The following is a 25544-nucleotide window of genomic DNA, read 5'->3' as shown; positions in this document are numbered from 1 at the left end:
ATACAATCATTTGATATAGTATCATCATCGAGAGATGCTAGGTGTACATAAAGATTGGTACATCATGGTGTCCTCCATTTCACATGGGGTGAGGCCCACCCGAATAAAATATTCGGGTGGGCCCATCCCATATGAGATGGAGGATACCTTTATAGACCAATTTTTATGTACAACTATTTTTATCCTCATCGGAGTATCCATCCACTTCGATTAATCACATAGTTACGAACCCAAACAAACAAGGAAAGCGAAATGGGAAAAAAAAAAGTAGAGTTCTAAATTTCTTGTGAAAAATGAAGACAAATAAGTTTGATAAAGATGAGGGACTTGGGGATCAATGTTCTCATTAGTCAAATGAATGAAAAGCTAAATTTGCCTCCCTAGAATTACTCAACTAATAAATAAGAATTGGGGAATTATATTACCTTTTATTTTTCAGACCACATTATGAATACACCCCATTTAAAATACCTTTTTTATAAATACACCACTACTAATTTACAAATAAGCCCACAGTTAACTGTAAAATAGAGTACAATACACCACACGACACAACGCTCATCTTCTCTACCTACTATGTTCGGCCGTTCCTTCTTCCCACCATCCGTCTCCTCCGTCGTGGTGGAGCTTGAAGAACAAGTAAGACACTTAATAATGCCAAGGAAATGGGGTTGGGGCTGAGCTCTAGACAATTCCATTCGTTACCGTCTGAACTGGAGAGAGGGAAACAATTGAGACAATGGCAGTTCTATGAAAACCCAAATTTTTGGCAGTGAAAATGTTTCATGGAAAGCTTTTATGCACTGAAATGTCTCGAATTTGCTTGAAACGATACTCGCCATTGAAATGGGTCTCTCTCGTACCGCTTTCATTGACGGCGGCTTGGCCAACGTGCTGGTAGTATGATAAATCCTCCATTTCTAACAAGGCCGTTTTCAGCGACGTCTTCGGCATCTGCTTTTACTCAATGTGCATGATTTCTTCACATCAATGTATAAATTCCCAAGTCCTTTCCGCTTTTGCTTTGCTTTTTGCACTTTGTGTGGCTGTTTCAAATGGGGAGCTCAAGGTGGGTTTGCTGCTATTTTTCTGAATTTAACATAATTGATGTCGGTAGTAAATTCATCATTCCTTATTAAACAGGTTGATCACAGGGGGAAGAGAGAGAGAGAGAGGAAGATTTTGATGCCGATAAGTAGAAACTTGTGGTATGCTTAATAAAGAGAGTTGATAGACCCTAATTATGTAATTTTAGTCAAGGATATTTAAGTAAATAAGAAAATTGTGGCGTGCTTAGTAAAATTTGTAGCGGTAATATAATTACCCATAAGAATTTCATGCAATATACTGAGCTTTAAATCATCGAAATTAACTCATACTTGCAAAGCCATTATGTTGGAAATATGGTACAAAAAACTAGACAAAACTCAATTATACAATGGGCAAAATGTTAACTTCTTTTTTTTCTCTTTGATACAGTTCTCCAATTCACCTTATCAGAACATGACAAGAGAAGACTAAAGCTCAGTGAAAATCAAAATAAATACTCAAACATAAATTTCGCAAACAGAAAGCCAATTGTCACTGTTTACTTTGGATCATTACAAGTGATTTGAGATAAATTTATAACACTTATACAACATCTTAAGAGTTTAAAATGCCAACACTTTACCAATATTTGCCTCATATACATAAGCATAAAAAATTGTAAAGTTGTGCATGACTCAAATTTTCCAGATCGGTTAGTTTCCTAGTTTTTAATGTTTTTTTTATATATACCAAATGTACTTGAAACACTACGATTTTCCGATCATACTTGAAGAAAAATAGGTAAAAGATTGCCAAAAGAAAGAATAAAACAAAAGTAGGAGTGAGAGACTTGCATTTGAGAAACCTCTAAAATATGGAAAAATAGGCTGATGTTAGAATTGCAAATTGATCACACCCAAAGTGATAGATGTATTTCGAGTTTTCGACTTCCTCTTTAGATAATTATCAAAATCAATAATGAAACTTGATTACCAAAATCAAACATGAACAAAAGATTAATCATTATCAAAATTGAGAAATTTTGTAGTTCAGCATCGCTGCATATTACAAAAACAAACTTTAAAAAGCATTAGAATGTTAAACAAGTTACGTGAACACGAAAATCAAACTAATTATACAAAGACCCACATGACAACAAATCAATAAGTAGAAATAATACCAAAGGCTCCAACAAAAACTAAGAATCAAACTTAACATTTGGCTTAGAAGTATGCACATAAATCTTTCTTGAAGATCCTTCAACAGTATGTCCTCTTGATCAATTTCCACTTATGAACACTAGATTCACCTTTTTCAACCATGATCTGATTCTTTAACATGGATCCAATTACATGGTGTAAAAATTACAAAGATTGAACATAAATCGCGGGGTTATCGTGTGTAGATGAACTCGAACCAAAAATTGTCGAACCCACGAGAGAGAATTAGGTTACAAAATGAATTTATCTTGGGAATTTGCTTAAAAAGCCTAGTCAACAATAATGTTTGGTAAAATAGTCTATAATCAATATTTTTGTTCAATTAGCCGCCAGTCTATTTTGTCATGTATTAAAAATCTTAAATACCCTTAAGTAGAAATGTCTAAATGGTCCAATTTGAGACAATATTTATCAAATCTCCCAAACATAAATCCTTCTAAATCTCCCTTCATTATAACGTTTCCAAACCCATTTTCACTATATATTAAACTTACACTCAAACCCTGACTTTCTGTTTCTTCTTTTTATGCATTATCCTTAATTGGCATTATTGATTACATTCTGAAGTTATTTTATATGAACGAAGAACAAATCAAATAGTGCAGATTATGGAAGTGGGTCAGCAAAAATCGATTCCAAATAATTAAAGGCATGCTCTATAATTTGAAATTTAAGGATTTTTTTTTTCTTATTTTATAGTTACATTCGACCTCCAAATTATGAAAATCAATTGGATAATCAAAATTTACTATGAAATATAAAAAACCAAATGGTACCATTTTTATGTATTTGGGTTCCATTTTCTATAGCTAGGTGTCGTTTTTCTATAGCAGGGTGCCGTTTTAAAATGATAATAATGTTGTTGATATAGTTGTTTGCAAATTAGTCATTCTTCCATTCTTTTACAATATTATATTATTTTAAACAAATTTAAATGGCACATACATGTTTTAAACTACAGAACATTGCTTTATGTCTGCTTCAAATATATTCTACAATAATGTGGGTTGCCTTTTGTTTGTTATTGAAGATGTATTTTACAATCTTTAGTTTTGACGATTAACAGACTAATATATTCATATTTTGTTGAATTACAATTATAAAAACTGATGCAATGATTGTCATTTGTTATTTCGTGGATGGATTTGAATATGGATAGGGAATGATCAAGACGTTGCAACAAATATTTTTGTATCAAAAAATATTTTATATGCAGAGTTGTATGATGAAGTTCGAAAAGCGGTTAAGGTTGATTCTGTTATGTGTGATATCGAGATGAAATTTTTCATTTCCAGCATGACAAAATTATGGTTCCGCCAAGATTACTTGCAACATAGATGTTACTTGGTTTCTCTCTTTGCATGACCAAGTTCCAATTTGTGTAACTTGGTTTGAGAAATGATTATGTTGATGATCAACAAGACACATAGCTTGCTATGATAAATGATTATAGCTTGCTATGATAAATGATCAAGATAATCATTAATATAATTCAAAAGTAGTTGTGGCTAATGAGAATATATAATTTAATGCAATATGCAAAAAGATAAGCTCGATGACAATAATATTCAACCGTTGTCTCCATTAATCAATATTGTGTGAACTTCAAAGTGATGATTATTGAGATGGAGTAGAAATATTGCATGACAATCACAAAGATGATTTTCATGTGTTCATGAAGCCAATGTTACTCATACTACACCGTTCACATTGGTAGATGAGATTATTGGCACTTCACAAGTTGTTCTTTCTCTAAATCCTTGTAGACCATAAATTAAGATTCCTAATGCCAATGATGTGCACATTAGCCACATGTTTTGCAATAAGAAGGATCTATAGGGGTCACTACAAATGCTTTCTTTAAGAAATTATTTTGAATTTAAGGTCATTAAGTCAAACAGGAGTACATACGTAGATTGTGTCGAGGAAAAATCATAAATGGCATTTGCAAGCAACACAGTTAAAGGAAAGAGACGAATTTGGAATTCGAAAGTATTTCATGTTACTAAAATTGCTCATTTGATGTTCACCACAAAGATCACAAATAATCTAATTGTTGGAAGATTTGAAAACACATCATGTCAAAGTTAGAGGATCCCAACATAATTTACAAACATTTGAACATTCAAAATGATATTGTCGAGAGTTTGGCATAAATATAAATTATATTAAGGAGTGGATAGCAAGAGAATGTACTTTGGAGGGTTCCCCTAGTCGTGTTATGATAGACTGACCAAGTATTATAATATTCCTAAGAAAAATAATCTCAGTACAATGACGTTCATTGAAATTGATAATGAGAACTATTTCAAATACTTTTTCATGGCCTTAGGATCAAGCATATGTAGTTTCCACTCATAAATGAAACAAGTAATTTCTGTGGATAGAACATTTTTCAAATTTGAATTTAGAGGTACATTACTTGTTGCCACATGTCAATATGTAAATCCTCATATATATCTTCTTGCGTTTGGCACTGTTGAATCTAAAAACAATGCATCATGAACGGTTCTTCAATAAGTTGTTTTAGGTAAAATGTATGTCGAAAGGGCTTGCTTTTAATTTTTTATCTCTAGGAATGCATAGGTAAAGCTATAGCCGATGCGCATCATGGATGTTGCTTATGGCACTTACAACTGAATATAAAGACTAATTATCCTAGGATAATATTTTACTATTGTTTATAGCAATAGTAAATGAGTATAGTTTTATTAATTTTGTTCTGGAACATCTTATATCGATGCAAGAACTCCTTCTGTCGATATTTTTCCCTAAACAAGAAACTTCCCTTCACCATTATAGGAATCGCCTTCATAATTAGATGCATGACTTTTTACAATTTTTTAAAATGTGTGCAACTCTTCATGCTATCGTGTACGATTATAGTTATTCGATGAGGTTCACTTTAAGTGCAACACATTGCTTTGTATCCACATTCAAAAATTATAGAACGAAGGACAAGAACAACATCATTTAGTCCTCTCTAGACTTTACCACATATGTATCTTGACAGATTCTTCAAACATTTAAAGTCCTCTATTGACTTGTTTCTCTCTTATGCAGTTCTCCATCCTCATGTTGCACTTGTTAGTAAAAGCACAATCATGTGTAAAAACAGCATGTGTCTTTGCCTGTGCCCGCACTAAGTACAATGCTATGTCAATGTGCTACAAATGTATACAACCATTTTAAGAATGCAATGCAAAAAGGAGGAAAATATAAAATGCTGAAAAACTTACATCACTACTCAGCCATCCATATTGCTTCTCATCTCTACAAAATAACTTTTTGGCTTCATGAACAATGTCATTTCCACATATGTTCACTACACGAATATAAAGAACAAAAGAAAATAAATTCAAATTTCACCTAATAATTACACTAAGAATAGTTACTTGTCAGGTGCATTAACGAACCAATTGTCTAAGTCGGCTGCCTTAGTCGAATCACGTTAGATAATCAAAACAAATATGAAGAGCATACAGTAATTCTAATTGATACTTATTAAAATCCATCTTCAAAAATAGATAAACAGCATGTTGAAATTTTCAGAAATAATATAAAAGCCAGGATGCTACTTTTAAAACTAGATAAGTGGTACGGTGTCATTAAGAAGACAATTTTAGGCTTCAAGAAGAAATATAGCAAAATATACAAATCATACATGCAGGGGATGTGGCAAATTTGATTGACAACATCCAACCCTTGGTATTTTTAATAGTGGTCTCTAGCATTCAAGTATATGCATGGGCATGCAGATGACAAAGAGAAAAAAGATTGTTAAGATTGTGTGCCCAATGCATATTTGTATAGGTGTATCAACTACTCAATCATAGGTCAAAATCAAAATTTAGGTTATCAGATTGCGAAGTGGATAAAGCAAATTTTTATTTATTTATTTATTTATTTATTTTAAATTTCATTCCTATATTTCAATTTCACATCTAATTTTGAATATCGTTTGCAATTTATTAAGACAACTTATGCAGTAATTCTTATAACTATGCCAATGGAACAAACTTTGTACCATATATGTAAACATCTTATAGAGTAGGAAGTCGTCATTTTTTGGGGGACTTGAGATTTCAACAGCGAATATTAAGTTTCTTCATTTAATTTCATTTACAAAATTTAAAGGAAAAAATTGTAAGTAAAACATTAGCACCTGAGTATAGTATATCATAACCATTAACAAAAACAATCAAAAAAGTGAATAGATGAATTCTACAACCTACTTTTTAATTCATCATCACTCTCTGAAGAAATGGAGGCTAACTTAAGTAGCTATCTTTATTACTCGTACATTTTCAATTGGAAAAGATGAGGTCACAATGAAGAAATGTATCTAATTGTCCCAATAAATCCTAAATCAAAGTAGCAATCCTAATTTGAGCATTCTAATAAACTATTTTCATAAATTACACTGGTAGCAGAGTCGTGATTTATGTTGAAAGATTTGATTTGATTTTTGGTCTTCCAAAACCTTGAGATCAATAAACTATACAAAAAACTATTTATAAAAAAATGATTAACCAAATCACCCAACAATTAACATATTGAAAAGGATACAATAACAAAACATTAACATGTCGAAATGTCAACATTTTCTACAAAGATTTGCACAAAATCTTAGTAATAATGGATATGATGAAACCTTTATTCCTGAGGATAGACTACCCAGAAATTGGTTCCTTGAATTGGCTATTTGCAATGATTGTTGTTCGCACTGGAGGTGTTCCGCTGTGGTGGTAAAGTTTGAAACGGAAGAATAATTACACACAAACTCGATTAGAGGAAAGATATAGAAGAATAGGAGGAGAAGATGAAGGATTTTGGGATGGTGGTGTTTAAAATAGGAAACAATGGTGGTGACAATCGAGAGAAAAGAGATGAATTTGGTACTGATTTGGAAAAAGGAAGGTGGAAATTTTCTATGTTAAATGAATGGGGGTAATTTAAGTAGTTTATTAATTTTTATTTAAAGTATTTATCACAAAACTTTTATTAATGTCACGTGCTAAATTTGCCAAAGCCAAATATATTATAAAATAGGCTATTTGACCTAATTTCCTTTAGCCCAAGAGAGTTTAACATTAGCGGGATGCACATTTCAATTTTTTTAAATAAAGGACTCATCTTTCAACTTCTTCATATTTTTAGGCGTATAGGCCTAATTTCCCCTATTAAAAATTGGGAGCATATCTAAGATAGTTACAAGATACAATTTTGAAATTAAGAAACTTGTTTTAAGTTTCAAAAATCACGTCGCAACTCCTAATTTATTGATTAAATAGATAATTAAAAATATTTTATTAATTAAATATATTAAGGTAACAATATTATACAGTTTATGGTCATAATTACTTACTAATCACAATAAAAAAGTCAGTCACAAATCACAAATTTTAAAAGTTATTTATCGACACAAATTATCAAATTAGTATGTCACACATTATTTCTCGGCCACAAATTATCAGATTATTTGGTCAAAAATTATTTTTTGATTACAAATTATTAGATTGATTAATCAAAACTTGACAATTGTGAGTCACACCTACAAAGTTATTCACGATCTCACATTTTTAGGTCATATATTATTTATTTGCCACAAATTATCTATTTTATTGGTCACATATATGATCACAAATTTATCATTTTATTAGTCACAATCACGTCACCAATTGATCTCAAATGCACTTCATCTCACCCCACTCCATTCCAGTGCACCACCACTATACTACCATCCACGCCACGCCGCGACGTGTACACCACCACCTCCACCTCACCACAACCACCTCCAATGAACCACACTAGCACCTCTACCTCCATCTCTACCTCCAAAGAACCATCACCATTGTCCCCACCCTACTACTCATCATCAACCACCACTACCACATTCTCTAATCCACCATCACCTCCACCACACCACACTACTACTTCCACATCTATTGTAACTCCAACCAACCATACATGAATCACCACAATATCTATTTCATTACCACACACACAACGATGTCGTATCTCCACTATCTCCTCCACCTCTAATGCACAACAACGACCAACCCCACCAACAAAATTCTGAAACAAGCTACCGTGCACCTGCACCTACAATACACATAAAATCCACCAAAATTCAAGAAGAGAGAAACAAAGCCAGATGACAATAGGGCCTTTGATGAGCAATAAATGTAGAGGGAAAGTAGAGAAAATTTTGATCTAACTCTTATCCGAACCACGAGAAGGCAAGCATTGAGCCATGAACGTGCAATGGTGATGGTACCACTGCAAAACAAAGCTAAAAAGTAAGAAGGCCTTCAATGAGCGATTAATGTAGAGAAAATTCAGATCTACCTCTAATTCGAAATATGAGAAGGCCAGCAATGAGCGATGATGAGTGTTAAATGCACATCTGCAATAGGTAGCAGCACACATCACGTTGCGCATTTGCGCAGCTGCGTGCTGCCATTGTAAAATAGCCTTTTGTCATTTATTCCATCTCGACCGCCATTACCGGTGTCTGTGGGGGACAAGGATCAGATTGTGGTGTAGAAGTGGGGCTCATTTTCTATGATGGGTAATAAATTAAAGGGAAATTTTCACAAATGTCACTAAATTTGAAAATGCGCAAAAAAATTTCATTTGCACTAAATTTGGTGATAAATGTCATTTTTTGAGTGTGAAAGGTCCATATTACCCTTAGTGACACTTTTTTAGGAGCATTTAATGCTTGATTTGAAAGTCATTAATCTTGTGATGTGATGATTTGTTTTGCATATTATAAATATTAGAGATATGATTATTATATTGGATAATATGAATTTTTGTAAAATAAAAATGAATTTGATATAAAAAAAAAAAACACACACACACACACATACACACAACTTCTTACCATTCACAAACCCTAACTTCTTATCTATCTTCTTCATTTCTCCATCAAGAAGACATTATTATTGGATTTATCATCCATTTTTCAGAGGTTAGCTATTAGAAATTATTTATATTTTCATCTTATTGCTTGCTATTTTAAATATTAAATAAAATATAGTCATATTTATTTGAAATTTTTGAAAATCTCATTCATTGATTTGTTTGATTCTTGATATATTTTTGAAAGAAAAAGATATCAACATCCTTTAAAAAAATGTTAAGGATTTACTAATTAATTAACTATTGAGTTATTCCTTATTTATTTTTGGGAAGATGTTGTGATATTGCTGTTGAGAATTGATTATCACCATTAATATTTTGAAAAATTTCTTCCAAAGGTACCAAATACATGTTTTCAAGCATCCCGACAATTTCGACAGTTCAACTATGAATTCGACATTTTGAAAACCGCCATATTAGACATCTTAACTTTCGAACTCAACATTTAGAAATTGTTGGGATAAATAATTTTACTGTTGAAATTCAACCATTCATTTCACCTTTTGTTATTGAATGGATTTAAATATTTAGAAGTGTCACTTTCATACTATTAAATGCCGACATATTGATTATCCAGAGTTCTTACGTTGCAATATCAAATTTCAAGTATTAGTAATCATTTGAGATTCATCGTCTCGCATGGGGGAAAATTTGTTTATATGGATGACGAATGGAAGTGAAGAATGGACAAAACCACTTTCGTTTTAGTTCCTACAAGTATTACCCTATATACTCATTATAGTAGAGTTGGCCATAACTGGACAACGTGTTCCAACCTCATTCTAACACAACTCATTTAAATAGGCTTGAAATGTGAAAGTAGTTGAAGTTGTATTCTGCATGTTCCCCTGATAGCGTTGTACATTCTGAAATTATACTATCATTATCATTTTATTAATGTTTGCAGACATTAGTCGTGTTTAAATTTACAAGCAAAATAATTATATGGATAAAAATTGCATACCATCCAACAGAAGGATTCTATAATTCTCGAAAGATGGTTGCAAAGTAGAAAATTTGACTACAAAAAATGTATAAGGAGCATGTTGTTCCGGAACACATTCTCAACTTATATTATTATTAGTATTTTATTATCATTTACAGACATTGCATAACATCCTGACAGTTAAGCTATCGGTCCCGACAGAAGGTTTTTGTCATTCTCGATAGTTGATTGCGAGCAGAAAATGTAACTATAAGCTGTTGCAAAATATTTGGTAAAGACATTACTATATTTATCTCTGACAAAACTATAATACATAATTCAACAATTTTTCTCGTCCTAATTGAACAATCCAACAAGTATGAGAAACGGTAAATGATAAAATGTGTAAAACATGTGGATACAACTATCAAATTATGTTTATAGGTTACATTCTTGGAGGGGAGCAAAATGAGATCATTTAGTACAGAAATCAATTCTAATGTAGAATTAACAAATTTCGTCACACTATTTCTTTACTCTTTTTCTCCTCTCCTTGGTATATGTAATCCTAGTAGATGTTGCAAGAAATCGAATGTGTGTCGATCATTGCCTTTTGTGTTAATATTATCATTACTTTCGATGGGTATGGTGGCCATACCCGTCACGCTACAAGCTGAGGGAACTTTCCCGTTGTCTGGGTATGACACTTCAAGCTCTATGGCTCCTCCATCTATTTGAAAACAACATTTGCAACACTAATTGACATGAGTTCATTATTTCTAGTTAGCAAATTACGAAATAAGATAAGAGTATTTAAAATTTTGAATTCTTCATAATTAACGCACATACTGTTCACCTCTTGATTCCTACTACGCAATGGACCCTCATGATTATCCAAGCATCGGTTATTGCCTCCTCCATCTAATTGAAAACAACAATTACATACTAATGGGAATGAATTCAGTATTTATAGTTTGCATATTACGAAATGAGATAAGTGTATTTAGAATTTTGAATTGTTCAGAAGTCAATGCTAAACACATGTAGAAGAAATCAAAAAAATAAACTATAATGTTCTGTCGAGAATGACAGTTCATATCAAAAGATGAATCATCTATCGAGAATAACTAAAACAAACTGTCGGGAACGATAATTTATTGCGACAAATGGGTCACATAACTGATCTTTCGAGAAGTTCTTGTGTGTCGAGAATTCATAACTATACAAATTTTAATTGTGACAAATTAAATAGTTCGCTTAGAAGATTCGATACCCGTGCCTAACCTAGAAAATATAATAATTAAGATAGGTTGGAATGACAAGTAGAGTACAACAATCAGCTTTTACAAACCAAACAAATTCAGAAGAATATGAAGTAAAAAAAATGATAGAACATGAAATATTTATTTAGAAAAATATTAAAAAAATCATATATAACACCCCAAAAAAATTAATATAAACTCAAAACAAAATGGAGAAATCCAAATTACCTGTAAATGAACTCTCCAAATAAAGTCGAACCCAAAATAGAGAACAATCCAACTCATGGTCTAGATGTAGGGAACTCAAAATTGATGGTGCAATCTAAAAGGGAAAAAAAAGGAACATTAGTAAAAAAAAAATTTGGAACAAAACCTTCAATCGATCGAAAAAAATGCATATATTCGAAGCCTTACCTAAAATATTCTTCTTTCTTCTGTATTGACGTAATAAACGGTATCCCAATGTAAGAATTTGCACTCCATATAGTTTTCAAAGAATCAAGAGATGAACCATAGAAAAGAAGAAAAGAGAAAGGAGAAATTTTACAAAGAAACGTACTAGGGAGAGAAAAATGAATAAGGACTTTGAAGTGCAATTGTAAGGTGATTGACTGTCACATTTTCTCCACTTTTTGTACAACTTTTTATGTTGTCAACTCAAGAATGTGTAGGGTATTTGAATTTTTAAGAGGGGCAAAAATGTCCAAAATTGATAATTTTCCAAAGACTTTAAAAAAGTGACATTTTTGTAAATGCAAAGCCAAAAGTTGACTATTTTGGTAATTTCCTCTAAATTAAGGTTTCAGTGCGAAGTAGCCTTGCTGTCCTGCATTCCACTGCTATCGTCGGTATCTATGGAGGCAGAGATAAGATTTTGGTGCAGAGGCAATGCTCATTTTCTGTGACGGGTGAGAATAAATTAGGGTTCACGATCGCCTTGCTATTGTACATTCCCGTGCTATCTTCAATGTTTGTGGGAAACAAGGATCATTGTAATGTGGAGGCAAAGTTCATTTTCTGTGATGAGTGAAAATAAATTAGGGTTGTGGTGAGTGGGTAGGATGGATGGATAGGATGGGATGAGATGGGATGATTTATGGAAAATCAAAATTATAATTTGATGAATGAAATCTAAAATTTAAAAATAGGTTTGGATGAAATTTCCATTAAATTTTTTTCTGGCATATACTGAATTAAAGCATTCAATTGAAGTCCATTAGCAAAACCCAAATACGTTTCACTGAAAAATTAAACATAATTTGCCAAAGTGATAATTACAGAAAACCCTAGAATTAAAATCTTGGTTCAAAAATCAGGTGAGTAGTTTAACATTTCAAATATTAGAAAATTTATTTTAAATTATATTTTTATAAAATAAATATTTTTACTCACAACCTTATTTTTCTCTCTCCCACGACGTCACCTCTCTCCCTCTACATCCACAGTCGTCTCCTCTCTCTGCATTCTCCTCTCACTCTCTACAATTTTCCCTCGACAATAAACAATGGATTGGGTCGTAGACATAGCTCCTCAGTTGGATTGTCGTGGCGGTTGGGTAGGTAGCAGCGTGGCGATCGTAGTGGCGGTGGCGACGTGGTGGATTGGTCCCAGTGGCAGTGGCGTCCTCTCCCTTCGTCTCTCTTCTCAACCTCTTTCTCTTTTCCATCTCCTCCATTGGTTGTGCTAGTTGTTGAAAATGGTGGTGATAGTGGCAGTGAGGTGATGGCTATTTGTGGGGGTGTTGCTAGTTTTTGTATCTGGTTTATTGGTAGATATTGCGGCGGTGGGTGCCGGAATCTGCAAAGTCGTTTTGCCCAAATCTGTAATTTTTTGTTTTTTATTATTCGATCTACTTAGCAGCGGTGCGGTGGTCGACGACGACAGTTCTTGTGGTTGTTCGTTTATGTGTGGGAATGGCATTGATGTTGTGATCTGGTATTGGCGGTGGTGCAGTGCTTTGGAGTGATGGCAGGGATGGGGCGTGGGTGATGGTGTTGTAGTAGTGTTGATGTCGATGGTAGGCGACGTCGCTGGTGGTGTTTGGCATTGGTGCGGTGCTTTGTAGTGATAGGATAGGATGTGGATGTTTATGACAATTTTATTGGTTGATTGACAGTTGTGACCAGTGAAATGATTAATTTGTGACCAATGTGGCAGTGTTTTGACAGTGACAGTGGTGCTGCTGTTGGAGGCAGCGTTGAAGTGGTGGTCACAAATTATTTGATTGATTGTGACAAGTGAATTGGTTAATCTGTGACCCATAAATAATAAGCGACCAATGAAAAACATAAAATGTGATCTAAAAAATTAATAATTTGTGACTATCTGATAAGTTGTGACCTATAATATTTGTGATCTGTGATCTATAAATAAATTGTGACGTGTAAATTTTTATTTTGTGAACGTAAAATAATTTGTGATATTAAAAAATTTTGATTGGTGACCGAAAAATAATATGTGGCTAATTAAATTGTAAATCATTGGTCAAATTATATAAATATGCGATCTTAATATATTTAGGGAGTGTTTGAGCCACATTATTTTGGTAATAATGCATTCTTGAATAGTGCATTGATGGAATATGTGTAGTTAAAAAATAAGAAATTTTTTTATTTGCGTGTAATATTATTTTATTGAAGAATATGTGGTTGAAATGATGTCAAATCATCGTTTAAGAATATTTTTTTTTTTTGGAAATAATGTGGCTCAAACATGCCCATATATAATTAATTAATTAAATTATAAATAAATTTTAATAAATTTGTGATTTTTGAAACTTGAAACTTTGTTTCTTACTTTTGAAGTGTGTAATACTTACCTTCTTTATTAGTTAGGAAAAATTGCAGCTGAAGTATCAAACCTTTCTTTTATTAACAGACTTTGCCTAAACCTTCGTTTATGCCACCGGAGGCACTAAACCTTCAAAAAATTTGCACCCGGAGTCCAAATTGACAAAAACCGTTAGTTGACCCCAAAATTGACATTGACCAAAATTTTGACTAATTTCGAAAGGTTAAAATTGTAACTTTGTATTTTTTTTTAACAAAAAAGACAATTATAATATATATTAATAATTAAATTAAAAAAAATCAAAACATAAAACCACCCACCACCCTTCCCTTCTTCCCCAATCCTAGAGCCAAATCCAAAAACCACCACCGTCACTGTCTACCACCACAACCAACACCACCGTCTCAACCTCCAATCATTACAAGAATTTGCGCAACCCTTCCTTTCTTCCCCAATCCTAGAGCCAAATCCAAATTTTTTAGATTTAGGTTTTAAGCACTATTTTAATTTGATTATTGGTTGGATTTGAGATTTTTTGATGAGTTAAGGTGATGTTGCCTGGTTTTGAGGCGATGGTGGGGCTGAAGATTAATGCAGTAAGGGCGAATCGATAAGAATTTTTGGTCTTCTCTGACAAGCCATTCGAGAGCTTTTCTTACCTTAATCCGGCCAATTATTTTCCTCTTCTTCTTCAGTATGTGGTGGTATAAATGGGTTCTTACTATATGACTATGGTGGTGGCGTTAGTGGGCTCAATCTCTTGCTAATGGATGGGTAAGATTGGGTTATGTTTGCTGGGTTTCTAAGGTAGTGAAGGGGGGACAATGTTAGTTTTGATATCTTTATTTGGAAGATTTGAAGGCAGTGAAGGGGTGGCATTGGGCGATCGACGTTGGGCGGTCGAGTGGTGGGTCAAGAAGTTAGTGGTTCTTGGTTTTTGGTTTTGGGGTGGGTGTTTGTAGGGTGGAGTGGAGAAGATAAAGTATTTCTTTTATTTTAATTTTTTATATGAAAAATATAAAGTTACATATTTGACCCTTTAAAAATCAGTCAGCAATTGGTCAAGTCATTGATTTTTGGTCAATAACAATCAAACTAACGATTTCTATCAATTTGGACTCTGAGTGCAAATTTTTTGAAGGTTTGGTACCTTCGGTAACACAAACGAAAGATTTGTGCAAAGTTTGCTAATAAACGAGAAGTTTGATAACTCAGCTGCAATTTTCCCTTTGCCAAACCCTATTTATACTATCCCGCACTCCAACCCCATTTCTCCCTTTCCCAATCTCCAATTCGGCCGCAAATCTGAATTCCACTTCCACATCTCTATCTCCGTGACTCCATCTGCAATTCCCCTTCCAAATCCCTGAATTCAGTTTTTTGATCTTCGCTCTCGACTTCTGTATTTTCCATTTTCTTAGAAAAAATCCCTTATATTAAAATTTCTCTCTAATTTTCATTATCATCATTCTAAAGAATCGGATTATTGCTAGATGCCACTGTGATGTTCGAATGCAGTTCGTAGCCAGTTGGAGTACTCACGAACCATGAAGTTGGGGAATACTATCTTGGTTTGGAAAATCCGGTGCGTTTCTTTTCAAATAATAGAAAACTGCCGAGTTTTTATTAAATTTTGACAGAACCTGTGCATACCTTTGAAATTTGAAAGTGAGCGATAGCCGTAGCATTTAGTTTGTGTCTATCTATGTTATTTCTAATTTTAATTTTTATATTTTGTCTTTGTATTAATGCTTTTGTGAAATACTGGTGAATGTAATCTATTGGGAAGCTCATAAATGGAAGTAATTCTGTATGGTAGAGGTGTCTTAAAATTCAATTTTGTGTATCACTCTATACGTTTATACATACGTGCTAGATCACTGTCTGCATTTTAGTTATATGTTTGTTTCCTATAGTAACCTCTGCGATGAACTCATGATATGCAGTGTGTTGATGAGTCCAATGGTTATGGTTGTTTAAAATTAATACGGAAATCTGGTCTGCTATGGCAGGTATGGACGACATTGAAGAGGAACATAAAGTCCAAAATAACTTCTAAAGGAATATGGCATGAATAAGAAGAGGAAATCACGTGAAAAACATTTCAGTGATGGTGAATAATGAATGCAAAGACAGAGTTACTGCAAATTGAAATTCTACTTCAGTCAAAATTTCCCAGTCATGCAACTCTAACAAGTGCAAGCGTGGAGTGATCCTTAAGTGTCAAAGGGGAAAAAAATAGAGGATGGACCAAAGTTTCAATCAGCAGTGTGGTAGCATTTTTAGAATCATTGATCGTGTACCTTCACGGATTTGTTTACAATAAACCAGTTGAGCATGTGAAGTTGATTCTCGATTATTTTAATTATTGAACCAATGAACTTAGGAGCGATAAAGCGTAAACTAGAGGACAATACATACTTTTGTGAAGAGGAATTTGCTAGTGATGTTAGACTGACTTTTTCAAGTGCGATACATTATAATCCTTCCGGGAACTACGTGAAGGAATTGAATGTGATAGAAATTATTGAAGAGAAAATTGAAGTACGCGTGAAGGAATCTCAAACAGTTATGTGATGTAGATAGAATACGAAAGAATGGCCAAGATACAAAGGCTATTATAGAGAAAAAGGCTAAAATGCAAACCAGTCTCGCCTTAACAAAGCTTGAGGGGAACATCAGTCTTCAGAACAGCGACCAATGTTGTTGGAGGAAAAGTGAAATTTGAGTAAAAGAGCTTTTAAAAATATCTAGCAAAAAGATGACGGAAACTATTAGGTTAGTGTTCGAAAAGTTTTGTATGGCCAGATTGAAAGAAGAAAAACATGATTCTTATATTCATGTGATTGACAATGAAATTTTACTGAAGCTGGAAAGAACGAGTGATAAATGTTCTTTGGATGCAACGGAAGAAAAGGTGAGTAAATTTAATGGTACAGATAATTTGGTCATGTAATTCTTTCTTCCTTTATCAGTTCTGTGTAGTTTCTTTTTTCTTTTTTTCGATTGCCATAATGTTGTCTTGCCATCTTTGCTCTTTCCATATCATGTTGATCCTTGTTAGTTGTTACTAGACCTTTCTTTACATAAATCCTTGATTCTTTAGGTTTTTCTGAACAGAGGAAGCCTGCAAGAACCACACAAAGTCATGCTAGTGAAAACTGTTCATAAAGGTTAGAGACTTGATAGAATAAGTTTGTGCTTTCTGGTTCTTTCCATGACCTGATTGGCCATGTTTCTTGTATGCAGATAATGGCAATCAAAGTGCATTTGTTGCTTCCAATAGTAAACAACCATTTGATTTCCCTGGAGTCAAATGTGCTGTAAGTGGTAGTATGATGTGCCAATGAAGCATTAGATGTTCTGTTAAGCCATCTTTCAGTGGTGAGTTAAATTCTTATATCTGTTGTTAGTAGGTTCCATCTGCGTTTCTGTCAACCAATTTGGAGTGCTCTTCATCTTTATTCAGATTCTTCTTCAGAAAGATCATGATTGTGATCAATATGGTGATTCTATATCTGGAAGTTTTAGCCTGTTCTTGTTACTCCAAATATTTTTATTTAATGTAATGAGCCTATTTGGTTAGGATTAAAATCTAATTTTAATCTAATTCAAAGTCAAACAATTAATATTAACCACATCTTTCATGGGTTCTACAATTTTTCAACCACACATTTCAAAAATTTCTATTTCAATCTACTAAAAAAATCTAATTTTAATCCCACCTAACACCCTCAATGAGCCTGTTTGGTTTGGATTAAAATCTGACTTTATTCTAAGTTAAAGTCAAACACTCAATATTAAACACATCTTTCATAGGTCCCACGACTTTTCAACCGCACATTTCAAAAATTTCTATCACAATCTACTAAAAAATCTAATTTAATCCCCACCAAACACTCAATGTTCAACTTTTGGCTGATTGTCGCCCTGTACTTTTACATCGGGATCCTTAAATATCCCGTGGCATCTCATGCAAGATGATTAGAGCTGGATTCTAATGGTGAGCGCAAAAGCTGTTAATTATATGTTTGTAATTGTGTAGCTAGTTTTTTTATTGTTTCAGCTTTGACACGTCACTGCGAATGATTATTAGGACATGAAAATGTTTCCAATTAAGACCTACTGAAGTAGGTATTTGGATGAGCTTGAGCTCATGGGAGTTCTCCTTGTTTCCTCATTTTATCTCCCTATGCTGAGAGATATCTTGTTTCCCACGATGCTTGATGGAAATCTTTCATTTTTTTCTGAATCTGATTATGAGTCTTATCTTACTCCCACGGGCACACAGATACATGTATGCAATGTTCTAGATGTAAGAAAATGATGTCAGTTTGCCCCCACCAAATTCCAAGATCCAAGCTATTGAACCTTGGAAATATGAAGACTTGATTTATCTTATGTATTTATTTTAGGATGGACTTCACTTGTTCATGTGTTGTGAAACAATGCTTCGCATGCTGCAGTGTTAGATACTATCTTTAGAACTACACATGAGACTCTCTCGGATCATGTAATGAATTTTTATGGCTTGCAGAAATTTCAGCATAAATACTATGTTGGTTGAGCTCTTTTCATATTGAGGACTTAATAATATCTCTATTCTGTTGATTTTTGTCCAGGAGGAGAAGATTAATCCTGTCAATGGGCAGAAATAAAAGGGAAGACTGGAAAGGCAGGAGCATGAAGGTGATCTAAGCATATCCTCGGTTTAACATTATGCTGTGTTGTCATATTTTTGTGTTAAAATTTTTTTCCTTCCAATGAATCTTAGAAACTTTTCGTACGATTTTTGCCTTACTGGGCTTTTATTATCATTTGAGTAGAAATGCGATTTGGTACCAATGGCATTAAAACAGATGAGTCCAGTTAATTAGAATTATATTCTCTCATATAGTTAACTTTAATTGTACTTATCCTTTAATGCCAACTAAACTAAAATAAATTAAACTGGTGTTTTAGCACCAATGTGCCAGATAGCATTATTTTTATCTTGTATGTAACTTTTTTTTTTTTTTTTTTTTAATAGATGTTGCTCAAGACGCAGCTGGTTGACATTAAAATTACAAGGAATCTTCAGCTTCAAAATAACTGCAGAATTTCTCAAAGAAGAAAGAATCATACCAATTCATACAACCAAATTGTCTGCGGAATTTATCACCTTTCCTTTTATTTCAGCCAAAGAAATCTTTATTGCTTTTTCTTTCCAGTTCAGGAAAAGTTTCGTTGTCAATCATGTCAATATAAGAATCGAGTTTTTCTTCTCTTAGTTTGGCCATACAAAACTTTTAAAATACAAACCTTAAAGTTTCAACCATCTTTCTGCTCGATATTTTCAGAAGCTTTTTTTCTCAAATTTTGCTTTTCCACTTAAAACTGGCTTGTTGTGCCCATAAAACTGACCTGTTGTGCCCATAAAACTTTATTAAGGCATGATTGTTTTGCATTTTGGCCTTTCTTTTTTATAATGGGTTTGTATCTTGGCCATTCTTTTCACGTCATCTACATTGCATAACTGTTCGAGATTTCTGCTCGTGCAGTTCAATTTTGTCTTCAGTAATTTCCATCTCTTGAAATCGTCATTCAATTCCTTTGCATAGTTCCCGAGAGGATTGTGATGTATCCCATTGAAAAAGTCAACCTGACATCATTAGCAAATTCCTCTACATCAAAGTATGTATTGTCCTCTAGCTTACTCTTTATTGTTCCAAAATTCATTGGTTCAATGGTTATTGGAATCAAGAGATCATTGGTTGATTTAAAGAAAATCTATGGGGGTGCCCATCCCGATCTAAAAATGCTACTACACTGTTGCCTGAAGCTTCGATCCATGCTATGGTTCTTTTTTCCCCTTTGACACTCAAGGATCACTCAGCCTTACGCTTCTTAGAGTTACTTTACTGGCAAAATTTGATTGTTTTAGATTTCTTATTTGCATCAACTCCATCTATGCATTCATTTTTTATTGTCATTGTGACGTTTTTCATGTGATTTCTCTGGTGATTCATGCTGCATTTCTTTTGAGATGATTTTGTACCTTACGATCCTCATGTTACCAACAGTCATCACAAATTTAAATTTGTGAATTAATGGAGAATTGTAAGTTCTGCAATTAACAATTTTGTTACATGTACATCCATTTTATACCACTAGTTTAATTTCTCCATTAAATGATCCAGTATGACTTCACGTTCCATTTTCATGAATTCTTCCGTTGATGTACTTTTCTATATTTTGATAATGTGAAATTGAGAGTGTGATAAAACCCATTTTCAAACATTTAAATGCAACATTAATTCACATGTAAATTCGTAATTCAAAAATTAAAGTACAAAGAGTTAAATATTTTGATTCTATACACTCGCATGTTGCGAGCGCTGGTAACCCCATTTGTATAAAGTTGAAGGCAATAAAAGTTGTTTGTCCACGTAGAATTAGTTTGGCAAATGCTTCGTTCGATTTTATTCTTTTGTCAAATGATAATGACATGTAATATATGTTGTATATACAAGTAAATTATGAATAATAAAAAATTAATCGATTAAAAATCAATAAAAGATTAATATAACTATGTTAAGACAATTTAGATAGTTATATTAATACAATTTAGATAAATCAGTTTATCTTTCTTGTATCAGCAATGTCTAATACCTATGAGAAGTATAATTTTTTTTTAAAAAATTATTAAAATAAATAAAATAAATTCAAGTCATATAGCAGCAATGGAAAACCAAGTTTCAAATTTTATTGCAGTCAATTGGGATTTTCTGTTTATTTGTCGAATCATGGAAAAAGGGCAACAAATTCCCATAATTTCTTATTAAATCATTGATTCATATATTCAAGAAAGTTAAGCATTAAATTAAATTTCCAACCCAACAATGACATTTGAAATCTCTACATGTTTGGTGAGTTCTTGCGATTACTTTGCTCTGTGTTTCTTTACTTTGTTTCTTTTGGTTAGTTTTTGCAGTATTTGAACACAGATCCTTGGGTTTCATTGGTTGATGTATTTATGTTTCAGTGTCTTTTAACTCTCTCTCCATTTTTATTGTATTTTTTTAATGCGGTAATTTCTCATTTCTTCAATAATTTATGTTCAGAGAAATGTCATTTTCTCCAATTTAGAAGTGAAAGAAATTGTAATTTGATTACAAAACTTTAAAATATGATTTATTGATACTTTAACAAAAATGAAAAAGAAAGGACCTCAAAATTTCATATTTTTATTCAATTAATAACTTAAAATTGTCATTACTTACAATGGATGATTCTCAACAAAGTTTGTCCCTTTTATTAAATTATTATGGTTGTACTACATGTACATAAGACGTTTATATAATGATTTCCTTTAAAACTTAAAATAAGCTTTAAATTACTGAATAATATTATAAATTAATTTTTGACGATTATATTACCACCACAATTTTTAATTGATCCATTATATTTTAATTAGGTTAAGCTCCTCAATTTTTGTTCATTGTATTAGATATTTCCTCTAACTTTTTCTTTTTTTGGTCAAATTCTTATCTTCAATCTTTAATTAATTTGTATGTCTCATCCTTGATAGTGATTCACATCAAAATATTTTACTTTCATGTAAGGGAAAAATATTTTTTCGTAATTTTTATTTATTTAGTTTTTGAAAATATGATAGGAAAATAAGTTGTTTTACATCATTTAAATGAATTTGTGGACATAATATCAAATATAAAATCTCTTAACTAATAAAAGTTTAATGATAAAAATAACATGAAAAATCTTTAGGGATATAAGAAATTAAGAATTTTCCAATAAAATTAAAATGTGGTTTAAGAAATAAAATATTGTGATGTGAATATAATTACTCATAAATTTATTTGAGGTTACACGTCCAAACTAATTTATTTTTATTATATATATTTTTTTATCAATAGTGTTCAATTAATTCATTTTAAACTATTAAGTGAAAGTATTCATATTATTTCAATTAGGATAAAAAATAAATTTTGCACTTGAAAATTACCCATTCAATAATTTAGAAAATTATATATGTGCTTGTATTTATTTGTGTCACATTTTGCTAATATTAGGTTACATATATAAGTAACTATATTAATCAAAGGTCAATGAACTGCTAAGGATAAAACACGTGATTAAGTAATACGAGATTATCTTCAATAATTTTTTTTTTAATATCATCAAGAGTGTGTTTGATTGACTTTATTTTCCGTGAAAAATATTATTTGTCATTTAAACTCCTACTTTCGAGGTGTTTAATTGACAAATTTTTTTATGAAAAATATTTTTCAACTTTTGATCATGTGATTATATTTTTTTTAAAAACAATGAAATATTTTCTGTAGGAAGGGATGTTTTTTATTTTCCAAATAATTAACTCTCTCTCTCTCTCTCTCTCATCTACTCACCAATAAAAAATGGACAAATATAATATTTTTCAGATTAAAAATTAAATCAATTAAACATATTTAATTAATGATTTTCATATAAACAAGTTCTAGGCAATTGAATTGCTTAAAATTTATTTTCTTTTCATGTAAATTTCACGCTCGCAATCAAACACATCTCAAGTGTTTCAAGGCCGAAATCTTTTCACTTTTTAATCTGCTAATTTGTGAACAAGTTGGGGCAAATTTAGAAAAAATTATTAAGACAAATAAGAAAATTGTATAAATTGTCTTTTAAAGTTGCAAATGAAAATATTATACTTATAAGATTACAAATAATTGCAATATATAAATAATAGACAATGATTAATGACCATCTAGTCTTATAAGGATACCCAGAAAATAGCCAGGATACCCAGAAAATAGCCATAGTAGGAGCACAAAAAATGACACATTTAAGTAGTTGGAGGATCAATCTCAACGGTTGAAGGATGAAAAGGAGGCATCTCAATAGTTCGATGACTTAAACTGATGCATCTTAATAGAACGAGGACCTAAAAAATTCATTTCAATGGTTGGAGGATCAAAAGGACACATCAAAATCGTGGGGAGGGGGTGGCTAAAACAACATGTATAAATAGTTAGAGGGCCAAAATATGGAATATAAATAGTCGGAGAACACAAATGACATATCCTAATAGATGGAGACCAAAACAATGCTTATCAATAATTGGATTTTCAAGATGATGGAATTCAATAGTTGGAGGACCAAAACCATGATCTCAGTAGTTGGACAACTGAAACGATGCTTCAAAATAGTTGGAGGACTAAAACAATGCATTTCAATAGTTGGGGGAATAAAAAGAAGATAGTTGATAACTGTAGCACCAAACGACTTATCTAAGCTCGAGGACCATAACGACACATCCCAATAGATGGAGGACAATAACGACCCATCTCAATAATTGGTGTAAACCATAAATTTTCAGAACCCCGAAACATTATAAAATTAATCTTTGTTTGGTTTGACGCCTTTGATGTTAATCAAAATAAATTGCAAATGAGAAACATTTCGGAGTTTAGAATTAAAAAAAAAATGTAATGAGAGAGATTTGTCAATATAGACTTAAGACAACTATGATGACATTTAATTTTGGAAAAAATCAGCAAATACCAGTTGCTAAGTGGCAGATTGAAAAATATATTTGGTCTAGCAGACGTTGACTAAAAATTCTAAAATTTTAACAGAGACTATTGCATTCAAATACGTACAACAAATAATAATATGGGGTCTCGACGATAATGTTTGAAGTACGAAAATATTGTTTGACTATGCTGGACTAAAGATTCGATTCTGACCCAATGTAGTCTACTTAAATGGACATAACTTTTTCCCTAGATAATATTTTAAGAAAATTCCAAAGGCCATCGTTAGAAGACTCATTAACCTTTCAAGCCCCACTGATTTCACTCTAAAATATGCATGTAGCTCAAGTTATATAATTTTCAAATAGAATGATAGAATCAGAAATTCAATCCTGCAACAAATTAACTTTATGCACAGTCATTCCAACATTTCCAAATTATGGCTAACATGAAATATATATAAAACTAGACGAATTAGGAGTTTAAACATTTTTTAAAAGCGTCATCTAAGTATTCATAATCACTTATGAAGTTTGTCACTTCAACCTTTGAACTTTTAGTATAACGACAACTCTAGACATTTTCATTTGCTAAATGATCAATAATAAGTTTATGGTAGCGACATAATAAATATAATTCCAATTATTTTCGAGCTTTGTAAGAAAATTTTATTTTAAAACAACACAAGTCGCTACAATTGGAGGGTTAAAATGATGCATCGAAGCATATGGAGAACCAAAACAATGACCATAATAGATGAAGGAGCAAAACTAACACATCTCAATTGATGGAGGATTTAAACTATGCAATTCAATAGTTTGAGAACCAAACCTACACATTCCAATAGTAATAGGACCAAAATAACTAATTTAACTAGTTGGAGTACTAAAACAACTTACCTCATTAGATGAAGGAACAAAACAAAAATTTTAATAATGGGATTAGACCAAATGCCGGAATTCTTAGTCGGAGATTAAAACTAGGAAGCTCAATAGATGGTCAATCAAAATAGAAATAGATGGTGTATCTCAATATTTGAAAGACCTAAACAATGTATCTCAGTATCTGGAGGACCAAAATTATGTATTGTAATAGATGGATTATCTAAACTACCGAATTCAATAGTTGGAGCAGCAAAACAATGCATATTAATAGTTAGAGGATGAAAAAGATGATAGTCAATAAATAGAGCACCAAATTAACTCATTTTAGAGTCCGTTTGATTGTAAAGATGGAATTGAATTGAATTGAAAACGAATTTCAAGGAATTGAATTACCTAAAAATTGTTTTCCTGATAATTGTAAATTATTGTGTTTGATTGATATAAATTTTCAGGTGAAAAATATTAAAATAAAAGTGTTTTTTGATATTCATTTGGCTTTGTTTTACATGAAATTGTCAATTAAAGGGATAAAATTTACTAATATTGGGTATGAAATTTGTTTCCATTGCCAAAAAAAAAATTCAAGAAAATATCTTTTGTTGTTCGTTTGTCTTTATTTTACATGGAAATTGTTAGTTAAAGGGAAATATTTTTTTACAATAATTTCTAGAATTTGTTTCTATTGTCAATACAAAAAATGAAAAAAAAAATGCTACAATAACTCGAAAAACGAATTCTTACCAATATGGTGAGAATTCGAATTCAAGAAAAGTTAGAAAATGTTGACGTGACAGTGAAAGGTGGAAAACGAATTCTTTGAAAAATTTTGTCAATCAAACAAATCAAAAGTGAAAGTTGGAATTTGTTTTCCATTTTCCCTAGAAAATAAGTGGCTATTAAACATAGCCTTAGATTCATTGGGATGTAAAGATATTAAGTCCTTGTTATAGCCCCATTTTAAGGGGAAAAAT

The 25544-nt window shown here is 32.1% G+C and overlaps 1 long non-coding RNA gene across 3 annotated transcripts; it reads left to right on the top strand.

Annotated features, from left to right (window-relative positions):
* The first annotated feature begins 15440 nt into the window (after positions 1-15440).
* Positions 15441-20302, top strand: LOC111407725. Of its 3 annotated transcripts, XR_002705167.1 has the most exons (7): positions 15441-15741; positions 16169-17073; positions 17263-17329; positions 17406-17540; positions 18572-18669; positions 18779-18845; positions 19186-20302. It is a non-coding gene; the product is annotated as an uncharacterized LOC111407725 (long non-coding RNA). The 3 variants fall into 3 exon arrangements; XR_002705165.1 differs by lacking the exon at positions 18572-18669; XR_002705166.1 differs by lacking the exon at positions 18572-18669 and having other exon boundaries at positions 16103-17073.
* The last annotated feature ends 5242 nt before the right edge of the window (positions 20303-25544 follow it).

This window comes from Olea europaea, chromosome 13 (assembly GCF_002742605.1).
Source record: "Olea europaea var. sylvestris chromosome 13, O_europaea_v1, whole genome shotgun sequence".
NCBI classification, from domain to species: domain Eukaryota; kingdom Viridiplantae; phylum Streptophyta; class Magnoliopsida; order Lamiales; family Oleaceae; genus Olea; species Olea europaea.
This window is presented reverse-complemented; position numbering and strand designations above follow the sequence as displayed.